Below are 25,419 nucleotides of genomic sequence, written 5' to 3'. Positions count from 1 at the left end.
AAATGTTGTCTATTTCTTAAGGACTTGAAACATGGAATCGGATGGCACTTTTGCCGGCTGACACAGGGGACTGGAGGTCTGTTTCCAACAGCGATTGCTTGGTTTTATTTTGTTTACTGCTAGGTCTCCCGCGGTCAGATTAACCACACTTCTAGAAAGACAGGGGCTTTGCCTGAATTTCTGAGGCAATCCTTCCCCCACAGAAAACGGAGACTGTGGCTAAAATGACCCGATTGCCTGCTTGTAGCTTCCTTCCGTGTTCCAGAATATGATAGGCATACAGCGTTTCTTCTTTCTAATTGCCCCTTAGCTCACTTTTAGTTTTTTCCCACGTAGGCAATTCGAAGGAGAGGCCCGTGCAGCTTGGCACGATAACGTATTAGAAAGGCATTTTCAAGGAATCAGTTATTAGCATTGTTTATACGCACGGTTCAAATTTACTGGCAAAGTGCGCGGGCCTCAGGTTTACGAGGTAGCGGTGTGCCAGGCTCCTTCCGGGAGAAACCCTGAAACGGGAGAAGTGAGTGCCCTTTTGGTTTCCCTCACCCACGCGTCCTTTGCCTTCTTCCTCTCCTTTCAACACCTCCCTCCGTTCCCGGCCCTACAGAACTCTGTGGAACAGCCGGGCCTTTTACACCTTAACGTGAAGACGTTTTATGGGTTCTCCCCCCCGGCTCCAGGCCGGGCCCCCATGGAAGCGAGGTGTGCAAAGGAATAAATCTTCAATGGTATAATTTTAGACCGTGTGGCAACTGGGAAGGGCGGCTATTTTGGGCTGCGGGGCTTTCTCCTTGACCTGAGATGGCATTACTTTTCCTGCCAGGGGTGCGCTCGGCCAGGCCCGCACGCGGTCCTCTGAGCCACGTGCCTGCCATTGCTGGGGGGTGCTGTGCCCCTCCAGAGTTCTGGGCATCTGTGCAAGCGCCTGAATCTGTCCACGTGCACCCACCTAGGTGGCATTTCGAGGTGGTGGCTCAGGCGACCCTTGGGGGCAGCATCAGTGGGAGACGCTCCCTTCCACTCAGTGAGCGGGGACGTGTCCTGGTCCGGTGTTTGCCCCATCCCTCAGCCTCCATTGCTCACCCAGCCGCTCGGTGACCTTTCTGGGCGTCACCCCATCTCTGAGCAAGGTGCCTGGGCGGTCTCTGCACCCCTCCTAGGAAGTGTCATTTGGAGCTGCACTTGGGGCGTCCTCACAGCGATCCTGACCCCCGCCCCGTCCCGCTGTCTTCCCACTCAAGCTCCTGATCAGCTGCAGCCTGCACACCCCTGTCCCCGCTGGGGAAAGCGAGTCAGGACTCCCCCGCAGCAGGTGGGCGGGACAGCGACCGGAAGATCCGAGGGTGGCCCGAACAACGGTGCTTTCCAGAAGAGGCTGGACAATATCATCACTGGGGAGAGTATGTCGTTCACAGTTGTGGTCGTTGATGTTTGTTTTTGTTTTGTTTTTTGAAAGAGAGAGCGAGCATGAGTGGGGGGAGGGGGAGGGAAAGAGAGAGAGAGAGAGGGAGAATCCCAAGCGGGCTCCGTGCCGAGCTGGGTGCCCCACTCAGGGTTCAAGCTCACGACTGTGAGATCATGACCGGAGCCGAGATCGAGAGTCAGAAGCCCCCGGGGGGCACCTGGGTGGCTCAGTCGGTTAGGCGTCTGACTCGTGATTTTGGCTCAGGTCATGATCTGCACAGGGTATGAGTTCGAGGCCCACATCAGTCTCTGTGCTGACAGCCCCGTGCCTACTTGGGATTCTGTCTGCCTCTCTCTCTGCCCCTCCCCTGCTTGCTTCCTATATCTCTATCAAAATAAATAAAAATAAACTTTAAAAAAAAAGAGTCAGAGGCTCAACTGTCTGAGCCCCCCAACCACCCCTTGTTCATAGTTTTTACAACCCAAAAAGTACGCCCGAGGCCCAGAGATCCTTCAGGAAGGAGGGATAGTATCAGCAAAGGACAACAAAAATGGGAACGGTTATTTTTTAAAGGATCTGAGCTTATGTATGCCAAAAAAGAGAAAACAGAAGCCTTCTATAGGTATAAGAGACTGTGGTGCTCTCTTCCACAAGTCCCCTGGCCATTAAAAAAAAAAGGGGGATTTGGGGCGCCTGGGTGGCTGTCGGTTGAACGTCCGGCTTCGGCTCAAGTCATGATCTCACGGCTCGTGAGTTCGAGCCCCGCGTTGAGCTCTGTGCTGACAGCTCAGAGCCTGGAGCCTGCTTCGGATTCTGTGTCTCCCTCTCTCTCTCCCCTTCCCCGCTCGTGCTCTGTCTCTCTCTCTCTCTCAAAAATAAAGAAACATTCAAAAAAAATTAAAAGAAAAGGGGGAGAATTCTGGATTTGAAGAGAGACAGAGAGAGAGAGAGAGATGGAAAACAGGGTGAGGAAGAGACTGGAAGACAAGAAGAACCCGACTAAGGAACGTAAAATTGTGGAGGGTGAGACAGAGAAAAAACGTATCGGGAGATACGATGAGGTCCGCTGGTGGCCCAGGCTGGGGTCGCCCATAAGGCTTCCCCACCGGCACGCGAGGACTGACGCTGGCCCTCGCCGCAGCCTCGGCTGGGTCCTGCTCACTTCTCACCACATCTCGTCCCTGTGCTTCTCTCCTGGTCTACTCGGGGCTCCAAGGTGAGTAACCCAAGGGAGCAAGGTGGAAGCTGAACCCTCCTCTCTGGCCCGGCCCAGGCAATACTTTGTGGGTCCACGAGTGAGGAAGCTCAGCTCAGATTCAAGGAGAAGGCACGCAGACGCTTCCTCTGGATCTGAGGAGTGTTCCAGAAGCTGTGGCTGTGGCTGAAAACCGCCAAGATGTCCAGTCAAGACGTCCCCTGTTCTCGACCTTCAAACCTTCTTGTCTAGCTGGAGCTCTGAAAGTCAAGCCAGTGATCCTCGCAGACGAATGAAATATCCAGGCTCCAGAAGGGTGGGGCGGTAGAGGGATATGCACCAAGTGGGGTACAAGGTCAGCTCTTGCATGTGGAGAGGCCTGCGGCACTGGGCGGGGGGCACTGGCCTCTTATCTTCTGGAGGGCTTTGCGGGCGAATCAGGTGGCTGCGGCTAACATCCCCTAACTCTGGAGTGGGTGTTCCGGCTCGCTTTATCCAAGCCCTCGTGTTTGTCTTGATACTTTCTTATCTTGTGACCTGTTTTCTCTCCCCCTGCCTCACCTGCATTCCGACCAACCATCCTTGCTTTCAACCACGTTATTCTTCTGTGATCCGAAAGCTGTCTCCATCACTTTCTCTCCCTTGGTCATCAACTGATGCTTTCTGTGCGTGGAAAAGATGCACCACCCCCTTCCTCTCCCTCGAGTCTGGCTTCTCCGCTGCCCTTGTCAGACCAGTAGCTCTCCCTGCCCTTCTCTGTCCCACTCACCTGACCGCTTGCAAATCTGTATTTCCATTGAGGGCTCCCTCCTTGGGGCCATTGTCTGTTGCCTTCTAACGCCGTGTCTTCCGTCCATGTAGCTCATGCCTTTCTTCTCTGTCTGACTTGTCTTATCTTAGGTGCCGTCTGTCTGGCGTGTCGCAGGGCCATGGCCCCGGGTGTGCCCAACGCCCAGCATCTCCGTCGGATACAGTTTTGACATCTTCGCGGTGAGGCCTCGTCCACACCCGCGGACTTTCAGGCGGGATATGTTGCTCAGCTGCCCACCTTTGTCTGGTAAGAGTGTCTTATATCCCATCACCCCTCAAGACATGTTTCCCCCCTCGTCTTGGTCTCTGGTCGCCAAATATTATCCACTATAGACATTCACTTTTAATCCTCATGCAGACTGGGATCCTTTCCTCCTCTTCGTATAAAAGCGATACATACCTGCTGTGGAAAACTTAGAACCCGCAAAAAAAAATAAGAAAACAAACGTCGTAGCCATCAACATGGTTGACCCCTCCACACTGAGCATTTTTATTCGCAACAAAATAGAATCACGACCATCTACGTAGTGGGCAGTGCCTTCCTTCAGGCGGTTTGCTGTTTTATAGACTCAACTGTTTTCTCTTTTTTTAAATGTGTATTTCTTCGTTACAAAATATTTAAGTTTATTCATTTTGAGCAGGGGAGGGGCAGTAAGAGAGGGGAAGAGAGAATCCCAAGCAGGCTCTGCACTGTCAGTGCAGAGTCCGACGCGGGGCTCGAACCCATGAACCATGAGATCGTGCCCTGAGGTGAAGTCAGACGCTTAACCCACCGAGCGCCCCCCCCCACCCCACCCCAGGCGCCCCCGGTTTGTAGACTCAACTGTTACAAATCTACAGTCTCGGGCCCCGGCTAATTGAACCTCTGTGGCCATCTGCTCTCGCTTTAGGATGAAACCGGATGATATTAGGATCTGGAGCCATAATAGCACATCAAGGTGGGAATTGGAATTTTCACTTTGACCCTAAAGCTTTATTGGAGAAGGTGGTTTGCAAGAGACAAGTAGAGAAGACAGTTGCTGACAGGCTTTGCTTGGATCCTGGCACTCATTCCCGCGGGGAATTTTGTGCCCTGGTCTTTTATTCGTATCTCACATCCTTCCTCAGTGGGGGAGCTGTATCTATGGGATTCTGATATTTCCACCTAACAATAGTTGAGAGAGGGGACACTCCCTGGCCACCTGCTCTTGTCACTTAATCATGGTTCATAAGCTTTTTGTTGGGGGGGGGTCGTTATCCATTCTTCCAGATTATAAGTTTGGGACAGCTGTGGATGTTAGAATATTTATGGGGAAAGTGGACCATCCTACTCAAACTCTGGCTCATTAGGTAGCACTAAGTCCAAAATGCCTGCTTTGCCACTTAGTTTGGTATGTGATTTGGGCAAATTACTTAAACACTCTGTGTCTCAGGGTCCGCATCTGTAACATGGATGTAACAATATGGTCAAGTGATGTAATGTATCAAACATCCCCAGGACACAATCTGCCACACAAGTAAGCCTTCAGTAGATTTTGGGGATAGTTGCATGAATGATCAAAATCCTAAATTGTCTGTAATTACTCATGAAACGACCCCCCCTGTTTTTCAGCATTATGATCAAAGCTGTAATGAAGATCCCCAAATATTTACACATGATTTTCTTTCATTTATTTACTTATTAAAAATTTTTTAAAAAATGTTTGTTTATTCTTGAGACAGAGACAGGGAGCGAGCAGGAGAGAGGCAGAGAGAGAGGGAGACACAGAATATGAAGCGGGCTCCAGGCTCTGAGCTGTCAGCACAGAGCCCGACGCGGGGCTCGAACTCGTGAACCATGAGATTGTGACCTGAGCTGCTTTACCGACTGAGCCACCCAGGCGACCCATGCATGATTTTCTTGAGAAAAGTGCTGGAAGTTGCATCTTCAGACCACAGATGATGGACATTGAAGAGTTCAGAACTGTCACTGCTTTTGCTGAATCATCTAAGTTGTCTACGCCCCAGGCTTTCCCATGTTTTTCTTGTCCACAGTTTCAGAGACAGTGTGTCTCTTTCTGGGTCCAGGATTTGTTGTACGCTCAGCTTCCAACAAAATGAAAACCGGGTCACATCTGACATTTCTTTTATTTATTTACTTACGTGTTGATTTTTACATCGGACACTTAAATTGAGACTCTTCCGAGTACATTTCACTCACTCGTTCAGTTATGTGCTCACATGCCAGGTGTAGATTAAGTTTGTGTATAAACTAGGCTTAAAGGATCGGTTTATATTCTCAGAGCTGACTCCTGCTAACTACGGAGTGGGCTTTGGAGCTTTGAGGAAGAGTTCTAGACTGTTCTAAGGAAGTCAGATACTGACCAGGGCTGAATGATATCTAGGCAGTCTTTCCTCTCTAGAAATAAGAATGTCGGAAATAAGAACCCCTTGATCCCTTGACCTGCTGGGGATGATCCACCTGTAGACCCTTCCTTGGCTTCCTGGCTCAGGAAATATCCACATGAGATCCCGTGAGATGCTTCTTTGAGCCATCCACTGTGCTGAGCACTGGAGAGGCACAGAAAACCCAACAACCTCCTTGTCTTCAAGGAGCATTGTCTGTTGGACAAGCAGATGTACACACAATTCTAGGTCCAAGTTAAATTTGCCAGAAAGGAGGAGGTTCCGCGTAAGGAAATTCCTGAGCCAAGGTCCGCACGGTTGGCCTGATGGTCTCCAGAGGGTGTTGGTTGGTCCAAAGCTACAGCACTTAAAACATTTTTAGTTGCCAACAGTTAACAACTGGAGATTTCTGTCTCCCTTTGGAAACAAACAAACAAATAAATGGATGTATTGGTAATACCGAGCCCTCATTTTACCCCGGCAGCAGTGAGGAGTGTCTGATCCGTTAGCCAGGGCTTGGGTTCTCTTTTTTAGCACTGTCCCCACCACATTTGCTATCTGGATGAGCCACGGGCTTATGACCACAGGCCTAGTTAAGGGGCCTTTATGCTTCCCCAGAGAGCTGGGCTAGAAAGGAGGGCTGCAGGGTAAGCAAGAAGTTGCTCAGACGGAGGGTGGACCACTCATGGCGAGCAGAATAGCATGTGCAAAGGTACTGGGGCTTGGGCACAGAGGCCTGCTTGGGTGATGACAAACAGATGGGACGGGAGAGGAGTTGGATATTTGAAGGAAGGGACCGAGAGAAAAGAGTTGGGGAGGCATGCCAAAGTAAGGAATTTGGATTTTTTTTTTTTGCTATTAGAACTGGAGCTGGTGACTGATCAAAGAATAGCTACAAAGAGTGCCTACTAACAGTGCCCTGACCTCAGTGGTGGCACCTTGCAGAGTAGGATATGTGCAGAACCTCATTACGCCCTGACACCGAGCCCAGGAGACTGTGTGCTTTTATTCCCCTCGCCTTACAGATGAGGAAAGACGGATAGAAGGAGGTTGCTTAAGTGACTTCCCCAAGGTCACAACCAGTCAGTTGGCAGAGCAGGAAGGGGACCTCAGGCCTGACTACAGAGCTCACCGCTTGACTCCCAGATGGCATCCGTGCTTCAGAACCACTACCCCGGCAGCCAAGGCAGGCTTGCTTTGGGAGTGGGTAGGAGAGGCCGGCAGACAGAGCAGGGGGGCTTCGTGTCTGTCCGCTGCTGTGGCCAGCAGGAGAGCGGGAGGGCCTCACCGAGCAGCGTCTGTGCAGCGCAGAGAAGGGGGTGGATGGAGATACATGGAGTTAGACCCTCCTCCGTGGAATCTGCCAGCACAGGCGTTTCCTCTTCCTCCTGTGAATTCTCAAAACGCTCTGCGTCTCTTTCCCCGGGCTCCCTTCTGCCACGACCTCATGGCAGCTTTGCGCACCTTGCGGCAGCCTGTAGAGTTTAAGTTCGCAAGGGGCAGGGGGAGTTTTGCTTTCGTTGCCTCAATTTCCTTTTTGCATCGCCGAGCACAGTGCTTTCGTGAACGAACGCGTTCCCAAATTATCGCTTTCAGATCATTTCTCCTTACATATGCATTTATTTGAGAAGTCCGCGGCAGGTGAAACACTTTTTTTTTTTCTTTTTCTTTTTTCAAATAGGAACATCATCTCTTTACACAATCCACTTGAAGCTCTTTGGAAACATGAGGGAAAGTAAGACGGGGAAGTTGTTTAAAAGCGGCAAACCTTTTAAGAGCCAATGTCACATTTGTTGCTATAAAATATTTTTCTCTCTCTGTTAGACATCTGGTTCCCATTACGTACAGTATTGGGTGCTTGAGTTCACCAGGCATTTTGCATACCAAGCAGTGTGCATGCGAAATCGACCCCCCCCACCCCCACCATCCACCGGTTCGTATTTGTTTCATGCTAGTCAACCCTTCTATCACCAACTTAATTCTTCCCAATATGCTTTCGAGGTGAGTTTGTTCATACTTGGCTCGAGGACCAAGTTGCCAGCATCTGAGAAACGAGGAACTTCATTGTGGAGTCCTTGCTTTGTGTCACTGCATGGTCCAACTATATAATCTAGCGGCGAAGTCAATGAAACATCTCAATCTTAAGTCTATATTTCCCGGTAACATTGACCCAGAAATGAGAAACACAATATGGAATGTTTGCTAATGAGTCGTGAATTTCATTATAATTGCTTCCACATTCGGGATAGTGCCCTTAAACCATCTAATCTTGACATATCCTGCAACAATCCCGTGTGTTGTAAATGATTTTGTTTTATTCCTTAGGTTACCGTTAAGGGGCTATTTTATGCTTCATTTCATTTTCTTAAAGAAAACCACACACGTGTGTGCACACGCTCACACACACACACACACACATCAGTGAGGCTTTTGCCCCGATGTGTATGTTTGGAAATAAAATAATTACGAAACCAAAAGGAGCCCCCATCCTTTGGTTCAGAAATAACAACAAACACATTTAGGAAGAGGGTTGAAATCGGGCCTGTTTGGAGTTCTTAATTCTCTGAGAATTAAAGCCAGAATCGAGCAATGCCTCGGCCAGCGGCATCCTGTCCCCTCCCTCTCTGGACTTAAGAATCTATGACTGAATGGACGGACGCAGCTAGCATTCAGTACGGTAATAATGGAAAATTAAATATGACTTTTAAAAACTGCTCACATTATAAAGTGATCTATTAGCATTATATGACTTTAGCACTTAAAGTGACTGATTCTAATTGGATGATTTGGCCCATGGCAAGCATTAAAGAGCTGCAGAATCTTGTGGGTATTTTAAAGTGGATTTTCTTTGGAGGAAAGCTTTGTTCTTGCTCCTGAAAAGGTTGTGCGGAAGAAATCGCTCAGTTCTGGTGGAGCCACAGGTGATTGTGTGTGTGTGTGCGTGCGTGCGCGTGTGTGTGTGTGTGTGTTTTCTTTGGTTCCCGCATCAATAAGGCAAATGGTAAAAACAGTTCTGCATTTTTTTCTCCTTTTTTTTTTTTTTTATTAAGGGAAACCCTGTCTTTACAGCTTCTGGATATTATCCTGAGGGTCACTAAGATGCGGCTACGGTATCACACCTCGAGCTGAACTTAATTTAAGCACGTGATCACAAAACGAGGGGGTAATTCTCGAGGTATGGACTACGGGAAGCTTATAAACCAAACAGTATTATAAATGGCAGCTTCTTACACCGAGGGAGTCCTTTTTAAATTTCCATGTTGAAGCCAAACTGAACTTTTACCTCGATCTCCGTGCATAGGAACTTCCCGTGGGTGGTTCTTGGATCTCTCAATTGTAGAAAAACTGCCTACTATGCTTCAGAAGAGTTTTGATCCAATGACCCACATTGTTATCCGAGTAACCCACCGCGGGTTCTTGAACATGTGATTTAAAAACTCCGTGGGGCGCCTGGGTGGCTCAGTCGGTTGGGCGGCCGACTTCGGCTCAGGTCATGATCTCGAGGTCCGTGAGTTTGAGCCCCGCGTCGGGCTCTGTGCTGACGGCTCAGAGCCTGGAGCCTGTTTCAGATTCTGTGTCTCCCTCTCTCTCTGACCCTCCCCCGTTCATGCTTTGTCTCTCTCTGTCTCAAAAATAAATAAACGTTAAAAAAAATAAAAAAAAAATAAATAAAAACTCCAGGAACACGGTCGGAGCACAAACACCAGCCTTATTTGTTTGAAGCATCTCTTTCTAAAATGGGACTTTAACGGTTAAGCATCTGACTCTTGATTTCGGCTCAGGTCACCATCTCTCGGCTTGTGAGTTCGAGCCCAACGTCGGGCTCTGTGCTGACAATGCAAAGCCTGCTTAGAATTCTGTCTCCCTCTCTCTCTGCCCCTCTCCCACTCGCTCTCTAGCTCTCTCTTAAAAATAAAAAGTAAAAAAAGGAAAACTGGGGCACCCGAGTGGCTACGTTGGTTAAACGGCTGTCTCTTGATTTTGGCTCAGGTCATGATCTCACAGTTTGTGAGTTTGACTCCTGTGTCAGGCTCGTGCTCATGATGTGGAACCTGCTTGGGATTCTCTGTTTCCCTCTCTCTGCCTTCCCCCACTTGCACTATCTCTCTCTCTCTCTCTCAAAATAAATAAATATTTTTTAAAAAAATACATAAAATTGGCCTTAATCTTTTTTTAAAGACATGTTAAGGTAGAAAGAACTTTAAAGGCACACTGGCTTCTTGTGAGTTTTTCACTAACACTTTCCTGTAGCTTATAATAGCTCTCTCTCTTCCAAAACCTGGAATCTGCAGAAGACAGCAGAAATACCTGTTATTGACCTGAATTAGGATAAAAGGAAAAGAGAAGATAAGATCATAGCCGTCGGCGCTTTGTTTATGAAAACATCATTTTGAGGATGAGCTTGAATCAGACAAAAGAAATGTACCTCACTCTCCTTCCAGCGTATTTGACATGCCAGCCTGATCAGACCAGGAGAACAATGCCCAGAATCAGGGCATTGCCTTTCCTCTATGCGAGTGTCGTGCAGGATAGCATCATTTAATCCTTACGATGGTTCTTTGCTGTTCTACAAATACATGTGAAACTAAAAAAAAAAAAAAATATATATATATATATATATAAATAAAAATATGAAAGCGTATGAATATAAGAACAAAAAATACAAATGTGTTTTTAAAAAAGTTATCCTATTTTATTTGAAAAGTTTTAAGACTCACAGGAAGTTGTAAAAATAATTCAGAGAGATCCTCTGTCCTCTTTACCCAATTTCCCCCTAGGATAGCATCTCATACAACCATAGTACCTTGTCGACATTAGGAAATTGATTCAGCACTGTTATCGCAGCTATAGACCTTATTTGGACTTAAACAGTTTTTTTTATGCATTCTCTTTTAGGGTCTATATTAATATGGAGAAATGCATTGACCATCAGTGTTAAGGAACATCTCTCACTGGTAAGTATTGATGGTATAAAATATCCTCAGATGATGTGGTTTTGCATAGCCTGTGGCTGACTAAAGGGGAGGTAGGATTGGTTGTCTTAACGAGGACCCTTTATCCTTAGTATTAGGTGACTAAGAAAATAATCAATCCTATAGCAAGTACCAACTGGAGACACAAAGATGGTGGCATTGACTCTGCTCTCAAGGAACTCCCGGAAGGAGACAGAAGAAGAATCAACACAGAGAGTTGTATACCACGGAGCAAATGAAACAGCCCCCCATTACTGAGCGCTAACAGGTACATTAGCCATAAAGGGATTAAGAGGCATAGCTCCCGTTCTGTGGCTCTTACTGTCGAGTGGAGAAGACAAGACCCTTAACAAGTGATGGCAGCAGAGGTTCTACCACAGGGTGGGGGGGTCAAAGTGAGTAGGTCCTGACCTGGTCAAAGGGTGCGGGAAAGTGACTCAGGAGCATGTCCTGTGACCACAGCCCGCTTTTCAAGATGTTGAGAATGACCGCTTACAGGATCTTTGGACAGCCCGCTTCATTCAGAGCCTATATAGCATCTCCTAGCTCTGGCTGTTGCCTGTGAACGGAGGGCTTGCTACCAAAAGGGCGGCCATTGTTTCTTAGAACTGACTCAGATGCTCTTTGATGTCATGCCTGATATGCCAGATCTTCCCTGCTCGACGCTGGGAAGGCCCGGAGCTGGGCTCACACAGAACAGGGGGTGGAGAGAGGTCTGTTTTCTAGTGGTAAGGGGGATGTGGTTCCCTAGAGCAGGGATAGTAGACCGTGCCAGAAAAAGAAGACCATCGTACGCTTTAAACATCGAGGTTCCTCATCCAGACTGTCACCATACTATCCTCAGCTAGCCTATTACAAATGTGATTCTGGGCGTTTCCTGCTCAGAACCCCTCAGTTGACTTGCGCTGGACTCCAGGTGGCATCCAAAATTCTTACTGTGGCCTAAAAGGCCCTGCATGGTCTGGCCCAACCTTCCTGTGTCCCCGGGGCTGGTCACATTCCACTTTGCCTCCAGATCCCAGGGATCCATTCTCGCTGGACTGTTTAATGGCCCTTTAACTTAGCTGTGTTCCACTCCTGGGCCTTTGCCAGTGCTTCCCCCTCGTACCTTCATCTGTAACCTCATTCTTCAGGCTTGTATTGTAAGACTTTCTATACTGAAGCGTCTGTCTCTGTGAAGTTCCCACCAAGAGTCCCATTTTATCTGTACTGATGCCTCTTGTATGCATTACATATATAATCTTATATTCGATGATACAATTACATATCTGTCTCCCCTATTATACTGTGAGTTCCGTGAGGGCAAGGATGATGTCTACTGTTGTGATTATCTCCTCAATGTTCAATAAGTATTTGTTGAATGATTTATTGAATGGAGGGATAGATGAATGAATGACATAATGATACGGCCCCTCCTTTCTCCCTTAAGTTTAAGGAATGTCCCATCTGGGATTTGGACATATTTATAAACTCTTTGTTTGGGGATCATTTGTTTTGGGTTCACTTCTGAGGTCTTTCTCATGTTCAGGCGGGAATAGCTTTTCGTAGGAAATCATGGCTGAGGCGATTTGGTCTCCGGTTTGGCCTATTCCAGTGGATTCTGTTTTGTGTGTTTTATCTGGTCATTTCAAGGCCACTCCAACAAAGGAGTGGCCATTCCTCATCAATGTCATGACCATTCATTGGCAAAGAATGGCCCGGAACTTCTGTGCTGATCTCAGGGCTCTCTGGGCATGGCACTTTGATATGTTGGTGATCTTGACAGTGGGAACACTTCAGCAGACAGGTCCAGCACACCCTTGGAAGAGCCTGTAGCTGGATTCGAGATCCAAATCCTGTCTTCACTGGCTTCAGGATGGAAAAGGTCATTATGGGTGGGGACGAAAGAGGCTCACTTGTGGATCAAATCTAAGAGGTATGTGGAACAGGGAGAGAGAGAGAGAGAGAGAAGCCAGGGACCATCTCCACGGAGGAATGATCTTTGAGCTAATTCTAGATTGATGGTCAGATTTGAATTAGTTCTATGGGAATATGTGACAGGAGGTAAGGATGAGGCAGAGGCAGTGGTATGTGTAAAGGTCCTGGAGATAAGTCTGATAAGAAGGCTCAACCAAGCCTCTGGAAAATTAGGATACAAACCCATGTCTCTTGAAAAGAGTGGTCTTCCCCCTGTCCCTCAAAGTTGAGTTCTCTAGATAATTTCTTCAATTTTGTGGCTAGTACCTACCTAGTCTAGGCATATGTTAGTAATCAAATGTAGATTCTTTATCTTATATTTAGGTAGGTAGGTAACAATCTGTGTGAATTCCATCCCTTCCCTCCTTTCCTTGTAGGCTTTTATCAAGGTGTGTGTGTGTGTGTGTGTGCACGCACGGATCTTTACATTTATTTGTCTATCTTGCCCAGGTATAAATGAAGATCACAAGATTTGTTTTTCATAAAAGCTTTGAGATTCTGGAGGGTTACTCCCAATGGTGAATGTGTAGCTAGTATAAAGGCAACATGGCCAGCCAGAAGGAGGTGAGAGTTTGGAGTTAAATGCCTGGGGACAAGGTTCAACTTTGCGATTGCTGACTTGTGACTTTGGGCAAGTCACTTAACCTCTCTGAGCCTCAGTGTCCTCCCTTCCAACTCTGGGGTGACAATTAAATTATTTGCCTCATTTGTCTCATAGAAGTATGCATGTGAGGGGATCTGTCTGAAAGAGATTCAAAAATTATAATGCATTTGGTCAATATCAGGCATTATTGTTATAGGATAAGTGTACCCTTAAAAAATGTTACTGGTTACTGGAAGTAGGTGCTGTAAGTGTGGACGAGACCCTCCCAGGCTCAATGTCACTTAAAAGTTTACAATAACATATTTCAAATATGGTGGCAATGTAACAGCCAGACATTCAAACATTTCTGAAAGCAATGGAAATTTACATTATGTTGCAGGTTTATCATTGACGTGGCAAGCAATTCAATGTATAAATATTGTGAACGAGAAAGTCAGTCCCCAAATAAAGACTGGTAAAACCTTGTGATTTATAGCAAGAAAGATATCAAAGTGAATTTTCCTGGGATATTCCTGGGTAGCTCATTTTGTAGTATGTTTGGAAATGATCTAACATTAAAATCACTTTTTGGGATATAGTAATAAACTTTCTCAAAAAGTCTTATTTAACCAGGAAGTAGCTCGCGTAACTGGGAGGAAATGCAAACACATTTTATATGTAACAGAAGACTCTCTCAGACATGAGTTTTACAACCTGACAAATCTAAAAATGCACATCCAGGTCAGTACGAAAAACATTAGTGAGATCTTTTTGCTATAAAAAAAATGACTTTCTAGAGACTCAGATCAGGTTCGTATTAAAGAGGACAGGGATGAGTTTATTCAGACAACACAAGCCCAGAAAACGTTTGGGGTAGTACAAACTGGCTTATTGATGAGTGACCGGGAATTAGACTATAGAATTGGAACCATAATTAACATCTGGAGAAGTATAAAACCATAAACCATTTTAGACCAAGGTAGATTTGTTTTGTTCTCTTCTGTTTTTCCTTCTTTCCTATTTCTATCATGCCAGTTGGAACACTTCCCTCCCCCCCCCCCCCTTTACTCTTGAGACCCTCATGAATGAAATGAAAACAAATATTAAAAGACTATAGAGGAACAACACAAGTGGCTTTGGAAATGGACCAACTACAAGTGGTTGTATTCATTGGCTTGCTGGTCAATATCTCCGTCAGCTGGTGCATGTAGGAAGCTAAGGAATGCTTTCTTGTCGACTTGGGAGATCAAAGTTTTGGATCTTGAAAAGACAAGACGTTTGGAGTGGGGGAGGGTGCGACACATTTAAAAATGGCCAATACATTGTAGGGCTGCCTTCGGCCACCCAAGAGGAGAAATCGAGTTGGTGTTCCGCCACCGATTGGTGGAGCTGAAGGGATACATTATGGTCAGCTGGCCACGGGGGCTCCTGGGGGGCACAACGTCGCCACGGGGCACTTTGCTACAGTGCCCCGGGGGTCTTTACTGATCCTGAGCGCCAGCCACCTCATCCACCCCAGAGCGGTCCAGTAGCTAGATGGCTCTTGAATATCACAAGCTGGCTTGAGCAATTCGGTTTTTTTCCTCTTTAGTAGAAAGTCTTTTGCCTTGGGAGGTGAGCCCACAGGGAGGGGTTACTTAGCTCGAGCCTCAAAATGCACACACTGCATCTTTAAGAAATAGTTTACTTGTGAATCAGTAAAGGTACTAGACAAAGCGGCCATTACTTATGCATTCCTGCAGACCCTGCAAGGTGAAAATAATAGAATAAACATCATATACTTCATTATGATATCGGTTTACACTTCCAGGACACACAAAAAGAGGCCATTTCATCAAGCTAATTGCCTGAAAGTAAAAGAGAGAGAACTTTAGCTATTAGTCTATTATGGGGCTTTTTTCTTAATCACAAATAGGGGCCGTGTGTCCCTGGGGGGATGTGTATTCTAATTTACAATTGAACTACAGATCAGAGCAATCAATCTTGGGTAGCACTTTTACAGTGTAATTGCTACAACAATAACAAATACAAAAAAAAAAAAAAAGAAGAAGAAGAAGGAGAAGACGAAGAAGGCCTGGTTGAGCTTCAGCTTGAGGTGGAGATATTTCCAGGCACTAGCTCAGGGTGGAAGGGAGAAAAGAACCACAGCAAACATGAATATGCAATGAGGGCTCATTAGCGGCCTAGTGTTGCCATGACGAATGGCATTATCCCCGGCCTGGTGCTGCCTAAACATGAATTTTATAACGACCCATTTATCATGACTTGTCATGAGCTTCTGTACTGTACTTTCTTCCAGCTCACACACCTTTCCCTATTATGACGGTAAAATCTTTCCCTTTCCTATTATTGTTTCCTTTTGTATTGACTCCTGGCTCTCCGAAGCGAGCACTCGACTACAGCAACATGCTAATGGGTGATTTGTGACTTCAAAAAGGCGAAGAAACGAAAACTCGATCGGTCATCCCCCCGCCCGCCCAGTGGTCATATAATTGAGCATAAAGTTAGACTAAACTTTTCAAGACATTTCTTAATATGGGAGCTTTCGTTTTACCGGAGCATTCTGACACCGCAGATACATTACGAATTTTAAATGAACCGCATCACCTTCCCTTCATTAGTTTTATTCCCATTTGTTTGTTTGTTTTGTTTTGTTTTATCCTGTGGAAACCTTTCGATATCTTAAAAGTAGAATTCAAAATTAGAGGTATTTTCCAAAGATCTTGGAGCTATGACAAAAAGGTCTAAGATTGAAATGCTGGAAAGGTGTTTTAGTGCTTAGCATTTTACAGCGGTGTGAGCTGATTTCTCACTTAGACACGCTCTTACATTGTGGGGAGGAAGGTTGGCGTGTTTTTCCATGACAACTTTCCAGGACATACGTTTTATTAACAGTAAAAGACAAAACAAAACATGGAAGCAATGTTCCTTGATAGAAACCGTGAGGTCTGTCTGAATATTCGGCAGGACACGAAACTGCCATATGCAAAGGCTGGAGTCTTTGCCATTGGCCAAGAGGGTGCGTGAGCTGCCTCAAAGTTAAGGCCAACAGTTCGTCAAGGTTATGGTTCCCGATTGGCAGAAGTGCCCTAATTGTAATACAGACCCAGCCAGTGGGATCTATGAATACTCTATTTAGTGACCATAAAGAGAGTAGTACTAAAATGATTTCTCAGTTCAACCAGGTGAAGTTCAGGAAGGACACAGGAACGCAGGGGAGGAGAATCTGGCATTGTTTTGCACACCCAGGGGTTATGGTCATTCCTGTGATCAATTTGTAAACAGTAAATTGCTGGCCAGATCTTTTCTTTTTTTAATTAATTTATTTATTTGAGAGCGAGAGAGAGAGCTCTAGCATGTGCACGCACACAAGTGGGGGAGGGGCAGAGAGAAGGAGAGTCCGAATCCCCAACAGGTTCCATGCCATCAGTGCAGAGCCCGATGAGGGGCTCGAACTCAAGAACTGTGAGATCTGACCTGAGGTGAGATCAAGAGGTGAATGTTTAACCGACTGAGCCACCCAAGCGCCCCTAGCTGGCCAGATCTTTTTTGAGTGTGGCTGTCTCTCTTGTGCCCCTGGATTCCACATTAACAGTCACGATATTTTTATGTAATAATATTTAAACAATAATATGTAAACTTCATGGTAAAATATTTTATTTAAAAATTTTTTTTAATGTTTTATTTATTTTTGAGACAGAGAGAGACAGAGTATGAATGGGGGAGGGTCCGAGAGAGAGGGAGACACAGAATCCAAAACAGGCTCCAGGCTCTGAGCCGTCAGCACAGAGCCCGACGCGGGGCTCGAACTCATGGACCGTGAGATCGTGACCTGAGCTGAAGCCGGACGCTTAACCGACTGAGCCACCCAGGCGCCCCTGGTAAAATATTTTAAGTGTTGATGATCATGTGCATTTGCAGTTGTGGTTCCAGAGTTCTTTCATGAGATCCTCAGCTTTATTGGGGGCAGGGTTATTATTCCCGTTCTAAAGAGGTAAAAATCGAGGCTCAGAGCTTAAGTGACAAACTCAGGGTCACACAGAACACGAAGGTGCTGAGGCTCACCAAGGCTTTACCTTGCTAATGCTTCTCTAACCCAAAGTCACCAGAGCAGAAATTGTTCCCAATGTGTCATCTCTTATGGGACCTGGCAGCAAGGGAGTGAGTTTGGGGAAGGAGCCCATTGAAAAGATGGCCACCATTTGCATTTGAGAGCTGGTTATTCCCAACGACTTACCAGAATCGAAGTTAGCACGCACATGTCAATTAAAATTCCATCCATTTAAGCTGTATTATTTTTCATCATTAAAAAATGCAGATAGGAAACGTTCTTCAACCTAAAGACTTGGGCACCGTTCTGGCTGGTGTTCCTGTATTTTGAGTCCGTTGAGGACTCAGTATTTTCTGAAGAAAATATCTTTGTGTTTTCCCCTATGAATGAATTAAACAGGACTGTTAGACATGATTTGGTGGGGAAGGGCCTCAAATATTGGCAAATGATATTAAAGAACGTTGTGATTATGACTGAGCAGATTAAGACCGTGTCTATACGACAGCAAACATCTGGAGCTTTAAAAACATCTGGGTTTTTGACTCTTATTTCCCAGGTTTTATCTGGTGGTTGGCATCATGGACAGAAAGGGGGAAAAAGAATTTAATGCTCTTACTGCTGAATTAGACACAATTTTTATATTTAGTTAATCTGCAAATATTAACTAATTATTCTATTTAACATAACATTTAATGAAGAAAATTTTTCCACCAGGCCAGTAAATACCAAGAGAAAGATGTAATTAGGTGATTTAAGAAAAAACTTAGCTTGAGGCATGTTTCAATCTTGGTCATAGTTTATCGACAGCAGTTTCCTTGGGCCAAAATCTTTGTAGGTCTTTGGACACTCTTTTTTTTTTTCTTTTTTCTTTCAGGGAGTCGAGTCTCCATGTATTATGAGGATCTGTGAATTTACAATGTGTTTTGACAATAGTAAAGTTTTGTAAACACTTAATAACATATGAGATACATCTAGTAACAGACATTTTCTTTGCCAAGCGAATGATCTGGCCTGATAAAATCAGTGTAAACCCACTCTCCACCCGGCCTCCTGACATGCCCAAAGCTGAACCCCCAAGAGGAATGGAATGAAAACAGGTCTTTGGGGGCAGCTGGATGGCTCAGTCAGTTAAGCGTCTGCCTCTTGATTTTGGCTCGGGTCGTGATCTCACGGTTTGTGGAATCAAGTCTGGTCAGGCTCTGTCCTGGCAGCGTGGAGCCTGCGTGAGATTCTCTTTCTCTCCCTCTCTCTCTCTCTCTCTCTCTCCCCCTCCCCCGCTTGTGCTCGCTCTCTCCCTCTCTCTCAAAATAAATAAATAAACTTAAACAAAAAACCAAACAACGCCTAAAACAGGTCTTCAAAGACTTGACTGCAATGAAAAGCACCTTATGTGACTGACCTTTTTGGTGATCTCATCTAAAAAAAAAGTTATGATTATTGAGCATTTCCTCTGTAGCTTATTCTCAATCCAATCAGTTCTAATGAAAATAATCTGCTTGCTTTTTATATTCTCAAGTTTTCGAAATGATTAGCACTTCCTTGAGATAGGCCATTAATTGGACACACAACCCAGATAAAAAGGCTGAAACCCGGGGAGCATATAAAAAAACATAAGGCTGTTGCAATTTAAGTGCCTTCAAAAGATCTAATTTGATTTTTAAAAGCAATTCTGCAGATGTGAAAATTAAAGGCACGCAGAAACAAGATATGTTTTAATGAATGTGTAGGTAAGAAACATTTAGAGGTTTCAGTGGCCTTCCTCTGAATTTTTATTTTTTTTTAAATTTAGCGGTTAGGTTGGAAAGACTGAGCCTGCAACATAATAGAAACTGCTGCATTTTATGGGTTGCTGTTTCTTTATTGAACTGCCCTGTTTTTCTTGCCCACCGTATTTCTGGAACAACTTGGTATTTCCGGGTGCAGATTTTCAATCCTAGTACCCATCAATCAGATTTCAAATTCTAATAAAGTGAAAGGGTCCCTCCATTTGGTTTGTCTTGGCTGCCCCCCCCCCCACCATGAGCAAATTGTATGCTGATTCCTATTAAAAAAAAAAAAAGGAAGAAGAAAGAAAAGTGGTAGCGGGGGTGAGGGGGAACCTTCTCGTGGCTCTAATGACATCTTCAGTCATTAATGAGTTAATAAAAATCTCAAAGTCATCTGGGGCTAGATAAGGAGGAAGAAAGAGAAGTATTGTACTATAATGACAGGCTCCCTGACTGCCCTCGGAGATGTCATGGGTCAGTCATGTTAAGAATGTGTGCGTCCAATCATCTGCTGATTTTTATCAGCAAGCCTTCCAGCAGGAACTGACAAGGGCCAGTTTGGGAGTCACAATGAATAAACAATGACTTTTTGGATTGTTGGGGGCTGTGTAATAGAGTGAGGGGTTTCTAGGTACTCAAACATGGTGACATTAGCAATCAATATACCAATTACTGGACAAGTTATTGGATGAGGCATCCCCGGGTCCTCAGCCTTCCTGCGCTTTGAAGAGGCCTGGGGCAGGCCTCATCTCCTGGGAGCTTGTTGGAAATGCAGATTCTCAGGGCCCTCTCCAAGCTTACCAAAGCAGGAGCTCTGGGCGCGGGGCCTCGGAGGTCTGTGCTCCCAACACGGCCTCTGGGGGACCCTGAGGCACCTTACAGGTTTGGGAATCGAAGTACAACTTCGAGTCAAAGATCCTCACCAGGGCTTATGCTGTCCTCTGTCACCCCTGATGCGCCACATGATGCCTTTGTTACTCAAACGAGTTAAGAGGCAGAAGTGTGCAAATAAATGATTTCCTTAAAAAATTAAATGAAGGTAAAGCCTGGCTTATCTCTAGAATTACGTCACTCTCCTACGCTCGCACAGGTTTTCTTGAACGATCTTGATGCATGAGTGACTTTGATTCTAGAAACGGAAGAAGAAACATGGCTTTTGAAATCTATTATTTGCAATAGAGAGGAGGGGCGCCTCGCTGGCTCAGTCGGTTAAGCATCTGACTTCGGCTCAGGTCACGATCGCACAGTTCGTGAGTTCGAGCCCCGTGTTGGGCTCCTTGCTGACAGCTCGGAGCCTGGAGCCTGTTTCGGATTCTGTGTCTCCCTCTCTCTCTGTGCCCCTCCCCCGCTTGCACTCTCTCTCTCTCTCTCTCTCTCTCTCTCTCAAAAATGAATAAATGTTAGAAAAATGTTAAAAAAAATAAAATAGAAAGGAGAAGTGACTTTGTGAATAATCCTCATAGGCCAAAAATAATCCGTAAGAAAAAAAGATCAATGTATGTGGAATATTCACTTACAAATGGAAATAATACTCATCTGGGCGTTCAATGCCATTCTCTTATTTTTGAGAGAGAGAAGAGAGAGAGAGAGAGAGCAGGGGAGGGGGAGAGAGAGAGAGAGAATCCCAGGCACCAATGGTGCCGAGCCCAACGTGGGACTCTGAACCCACTAGCGTGAGATCGTGACCTGAGCCGAAAGCAAGAGTTGGACACTTAACCGGCTGAACCACTCAGACACCCCTGGAGTATTTCTCTTATCTTGGCTGAGAATCTTACAGAAGGGGCAGCCCAGAGCTTGCTGAACTTTCAAAAGAGGTGGGCTAGTCAGCCAGACAGGCAGTAGGTTTAAATATCTTACCCTGAGTATGTTTTACAGAACAGTTCCGACGTTCGAAACATTAATACAAAAAGAAGTCCGGGTCAAGCGAAAAACTCTAGGTTAAACTGAGTCAAACGGGATGGTTTGCAGCAGAGGCCTCTAACACGTTACCACGCACTGTAATTCTCCAGGACAGCTTTGCCCAATGGATTTGATCGACAAAACCCTTTCGTGAAGGATAATCTTAGAGAATTAGCGTTTCAAGGAGTAAACTTTCGGAAGCATGGATTCAAATGTTTTAAGATGGCAAACACCTGTGGGCACAAGGTAGTTATTCTCTGTGTTGTACAATAATGGACCGCTTTCTTTGTTATGATTTATTAAACCCTCTGTGTCTGACATCAACATTAATTACGCGGTGGCTTAAAGCCAACGAGAAAGTTCACGTAACCATCACCGAAGAGTTAAATAAGTTGTCCAGCTGTTGATGGTCAGGTTAAATTATCCCTGGATTTTTGGCATATCTCCCAGAACAGGTACTAATTTAAAAAGAGAGAGAGAGAGAGACAGAGAGAGAGAGAAAAAAAATCTGGATTTTACTGGTGAGATTCCATTGCGTTTTCACAAATGAGAGCTAATTCCATTGCTACTCCCCGTATGTACCCCAGAAACTCCACACGAAAGGAGATGTGAACCTCGCCTGATCCTGGTGAGCCCTTCTGTTCCCTTGGACAGTATCGCCCTGCTAGTTTCCACCTCCCTGGGTTCCACATGGCTGTGGCTATGGGTCCACCTTGGTTTCCACACTGGCTCTTCCTGAAGGTGATAGGTGGTTGGGGAAAGGGCACTAACAGAGGTCAGCCCAGTGGAGATCTTAAGCACATCCTTGGTTGTAAACCTTCCTCTCTTGAAGTTCTTACAGAGCTGCCTGTTCATGCCAAATGTTAATTCTTGCTGGGGACGTAATGTCTAATAAATGTTATGAAACAATATCATTTTTCCCGTAGAAGTGAAGGTGCTTTGAAGGGCAGGTTAAGAATGGGATTCGTTTCCCAAGTAACATCTGCGGGTCACGTGCTGGCCTATAAATTACTTCTTTGCTAAAACCCCACCCCCCCGCCTCGATTGTTACACCAGCCTTGGAAGCAATTCTCACACGGAAGGAAGAATGGGACTTAACCGGCATTTGCAAGATGTGCAAAGATGATAAGTAAACAAACAAAAATCCTAAACGTAAGACAACCCCACCACCCGTGCTAATATTTGTCGTCTTTTTTTTACACGGTCCGCAAGTCCGCGCAAGACTCGGAACTCATTAGGGGATGTCTCTGAATGAAAAATAATGGGGCAAATTCAGCTTTGGGAGGTCTCAAAGCCCTTATTTTCATCTCCTTTGTAAATATATCCCTGTTGACACCACATGTGTTTCCCAGCTTTGGAGACGCAAAGGCCTTTGCTGGAGAGGATTCACTCCACACCCTGGCTGGAAAGAGCAGGGGTTCAGCGTAGTTAACTGAGGTTTACCCACCAACTTGTCTGGTTTGTTACGGAGTGGAATATTTCTCCCCTTTCTATTCTTTGAAATGGTTTGAATTAAAATAGCTTACTCAAGGTCACTGGAGGCATATGGTCCTGCTCAAAACTTTAAACAAAACATTAGTTTTTACAACCTTTTGTAATTTGGTATTGTATACAACATGGTTATATGCAGAGATTCTGTAATCTTTTCAGCGGTGACAGAAATATGAGAAGCAAATTTATAAGCCATTTAGTGAAGCATTTAATCAATTTCATGCATAGGAAATAACTCTGATTGCTTTGCTTTATCAATCTTTCTCTCCAGGAGAACTACAGTCAACGCGATCTCCAGACCCTGGCTGGGGGGTGGCGGGGGTGGGCGTGGGGGGGGGCAGAGAGCAGGGATGGGGTGGGGAGGGGTGGGGAGTGTGCACAAACCTTTCGATGCACTTGAGATATCAGGGACTTCTGAAGTCTAACAGGGCTGCCACAGCATCTCTGAACCTTCTGGAGGCTGTTAATGTATTTCAGAAAGAAAGTACGGGGCCTAATGTTTAGAAGAAGTTTTTCGAGGACTTTTACTGCAGAGTTACTCATTAAACACCCTTTCTCAGAGTGACTCTCATGTGCCCGGGGTGGCAGACTGTGTCCAGCTTTAGGCTCAAAGAAATGTGCGGTGGTTATTGCTTCCAAACACATGAAAACTAAAACAACTTACACTAAAGCTTACTTCTGAATCAAGGAGTCAAAGTTATGCCCCGAATAACTGAAAAACCCATCACTGTGGTCTCTTACAAGCAGAGATAGCTTAGCATTTTCCAGATTATTTGAATGGTCTTTTAGGGTTGGTGATGGGATTCTCTTCTGAATTGTTTAAAAGATTAATCCAGCTCTTGGCTACATGGTGGGTTAATGTTTTCTTTTCTGTCATGTGCTTGAATCCCTCTTAGAACACTTTACCCCAAACACCATCAGGTTCTTAAGTGAAAAAAAAATCCTGAGGGAGCAGACGACGATTTTGCAGCAATCACTATCTGCTAAACTATATTAAAGTTGCATCAGCTCTACTTGTCCTCAAAGATTGGAAGTCATATAAAGGTACCGTAGACATAGTTTCTAATTTAGAAAATAATTTGCTTCCACTTATTTCTGAACCTAGAGAAATATTCCAGTGAATACATTCCAATCGAGATTATTTAGTTCTGATTTTAAATCAGCTCCGTGCATGGATCTCATTTCCGGGAAGACAGGTGTTTCACATCCCCTTGTAAATGCGACATGCACAGGGATGTCTCTGCATTGGCAATTCAGTGGCGTGCCATTGGTATTTATTTTGCCGTGTTATTGAAGCTGTGGGGACCACACGATTACATTGAACAGAGTTGCCTTGGTAATCCTGGATGAAATTGGTAGCTCTAAAGGAGATTGGCCAGTGGAGGTTTGCATGTCTATTGTCTATCTATCTATCTACCTATCATCTATCACCTATCTATTTCTATCTATCTATCTATCTATCTATCTATCTATCTATCTATCTTTCCATTGCTAGTCAACCCTTAACTCTTGGATTAAACCAGTGCTTCGCTGACTTTATTTTTTTTTAATTTTTAAAAATTTATTTATTTTGAGAGAGAGAGAGAGAGGGACAGGATGGGCAGAGAGAGAGGGAGAGAGAGATAATCCCAAGCAGGCTCCGCACTGTCAGCACAGAGCCCGATGTGGGGCTCTATCCCACAAACCACGCGATCATGACCTGAGCTGAAATCTAGCGTTGGACACTTCATCGACTGAGCCCCCCAGGTGTCCCCTCCTTCACTTCAAAAAGGAAAAAAAAAAGGCATCATTTTAGAGGAAAGATGTCTTTGGCATAAGAGCAGATATTTGGTGGGGAAAAAAAAGCGCAATTCCTCTGGGCCAAGGTATTTAACATTTTTAAACGAATTTTGAAGCTCAAAGCAATTACCATACACTTACTGTCCTTGTAAATATTAGAGTTTAGAGCTTAAGGCTAACGCTCTCCCTGCCACTACCTGCAACCTGAGTCGTTTTCTCCAGCTTTCTTGATGTGACCCATGTTAGCAAAGGCTTGCTTTTGTCTTTCCAGCCAGAGAAGCCCTAAAGCGTGTGTCATAGTCGGCAACGTCTCATTGTACACTTGCTATTTTCACTCATCAGTGTCTTGGAGGTTTGGGCGTTGTGAGGAGAAAGAGATATACATCATTCTTTCCAAGTGCTTCAGGAATTTCCCAGGGTACGAATATACCAATGCCCATCAACGCTCATTGAGTTATTCCCATACGCTGCACACATATCCTTCTACTGTGTTACACTGAATGTGCTTGGACATACTTCCTTATGTACTCAAGTATTTCCCATATGCCTCCATGCGTAACACTCCTAATGCTCATATGCTGTCAGTATTTTCTGAGCATGGGCACCTAACGTGGAATTGCTGGGGATGTATATTTTATTTTCTGACCCCTACGGCCAAACTACCTAGCAATTCTAAATGAAAGTCCTCCTAGAATCTCCGATTTCACCCAATTCTACTCAAGCCTACATGCCACTTGGTCACTCTCGTTCTTTGTTTAAAAATGTTGCCTTTGGGGTGCCTGGGTGGCTCCGTCGGTTAAGCGTCCGACTTCAGCTCAGGTCAGGATCTCGCAGTCCATGAGTTCGAGCCCCGCGTGGGGCTCTGGGCTGATGGCTCAGAGCCTGGAGCCTGCTTCCGATTCTGTGTCTCCCTCTCTCTCTGCCCCTCCCCCATGCTCATGCTCTGTCTCTCTCTGTCTCAAAAATAAATAAAACGTTAAAAAAAATTAAAAAAAAATGTTGCCTTTGCTTCTTCAAGAAGATGGAGACCATCTAAAGAGCCATCTCACCGAGTTGTCCTCATGCCGGGCAAGCTGGGCGAGGCAGCCCAGTCACCTGCCAGATGTCTAGAAGTTGGGCTTTTCAGGCCCACTGAGGTGGCCGGCTA

General features: G+C 45.3%; 1 protein-coding gene and 1 long non-coding RNA gene across 6 annotated transcripts in view; one reads left to right on the top strand and one right to left on the bottom strand.

Moving 5' to 3' along the window:
- Window positions 1-22,908, bottom strand: part of NR2F2 (nuclear receptor subfamily 2 group F member 2) — a 77,985-nt gene extending 55,077 nt beyond the window's left edge. Inside the window, exon 1 of the mRNA XM_053223612.1 lies at window positions 22,878-22,908. The gene's annotated coding sequence lies outside the window, so the exon portion shown is untranslated. The remainder of the gene's footprint in view (window positions 1-22,877) is intronic.
- The window catches only part of LOC106987220 (uncharacterized), an 83,546-nt gene that overhangs the window by 47,109 nt on the left and 11,018 nt on the right, over window positions 1-25,419 (top strand). For 3 of the 5 annotated variants that reach the window (XR_008298998.1, XR_008298999.1, XR_008298997.1), the window contains exons 4-6: window positions 3,501-3,657; window positions 10,671-10,729; window positions 10,846-11,015. This is a non-coding gene — a long non-coding RNA (uncharacterized LOC106987220). Of the gene's footprint in view, window positions 1-3,500; window positions 3,658-10,670; window positions 10,730-10,845; window positions 11,016-21,112; window positions 21,249-23,389; window positions 23,538-25,419 lie in introns of all 5 variants that reach the window. The other 2 variants (XR_008299001.1, XR_008299000.1) reach the window with 1 other exon arrangement.

This window comes from Acinonyx jubatus, chromosome B3 (genome assembly GCF_027475565.1).
Source record: "Acinonyx jubatus isolate Ajub_Pintada_27869175 chromosome B3, VMU_Ajub_asm_v1.0, whole genome shotgun sequence".
Classification (NCBI taxonomy): Eukaryota; Metazoa; Chordata; class Mammalia; order Carnivora; family Felidae; genus Acinonyx; species Acinonyx jubatus.
This window is presented reverse-complemented; position numbering and strand designations above follow the sequence as displayed.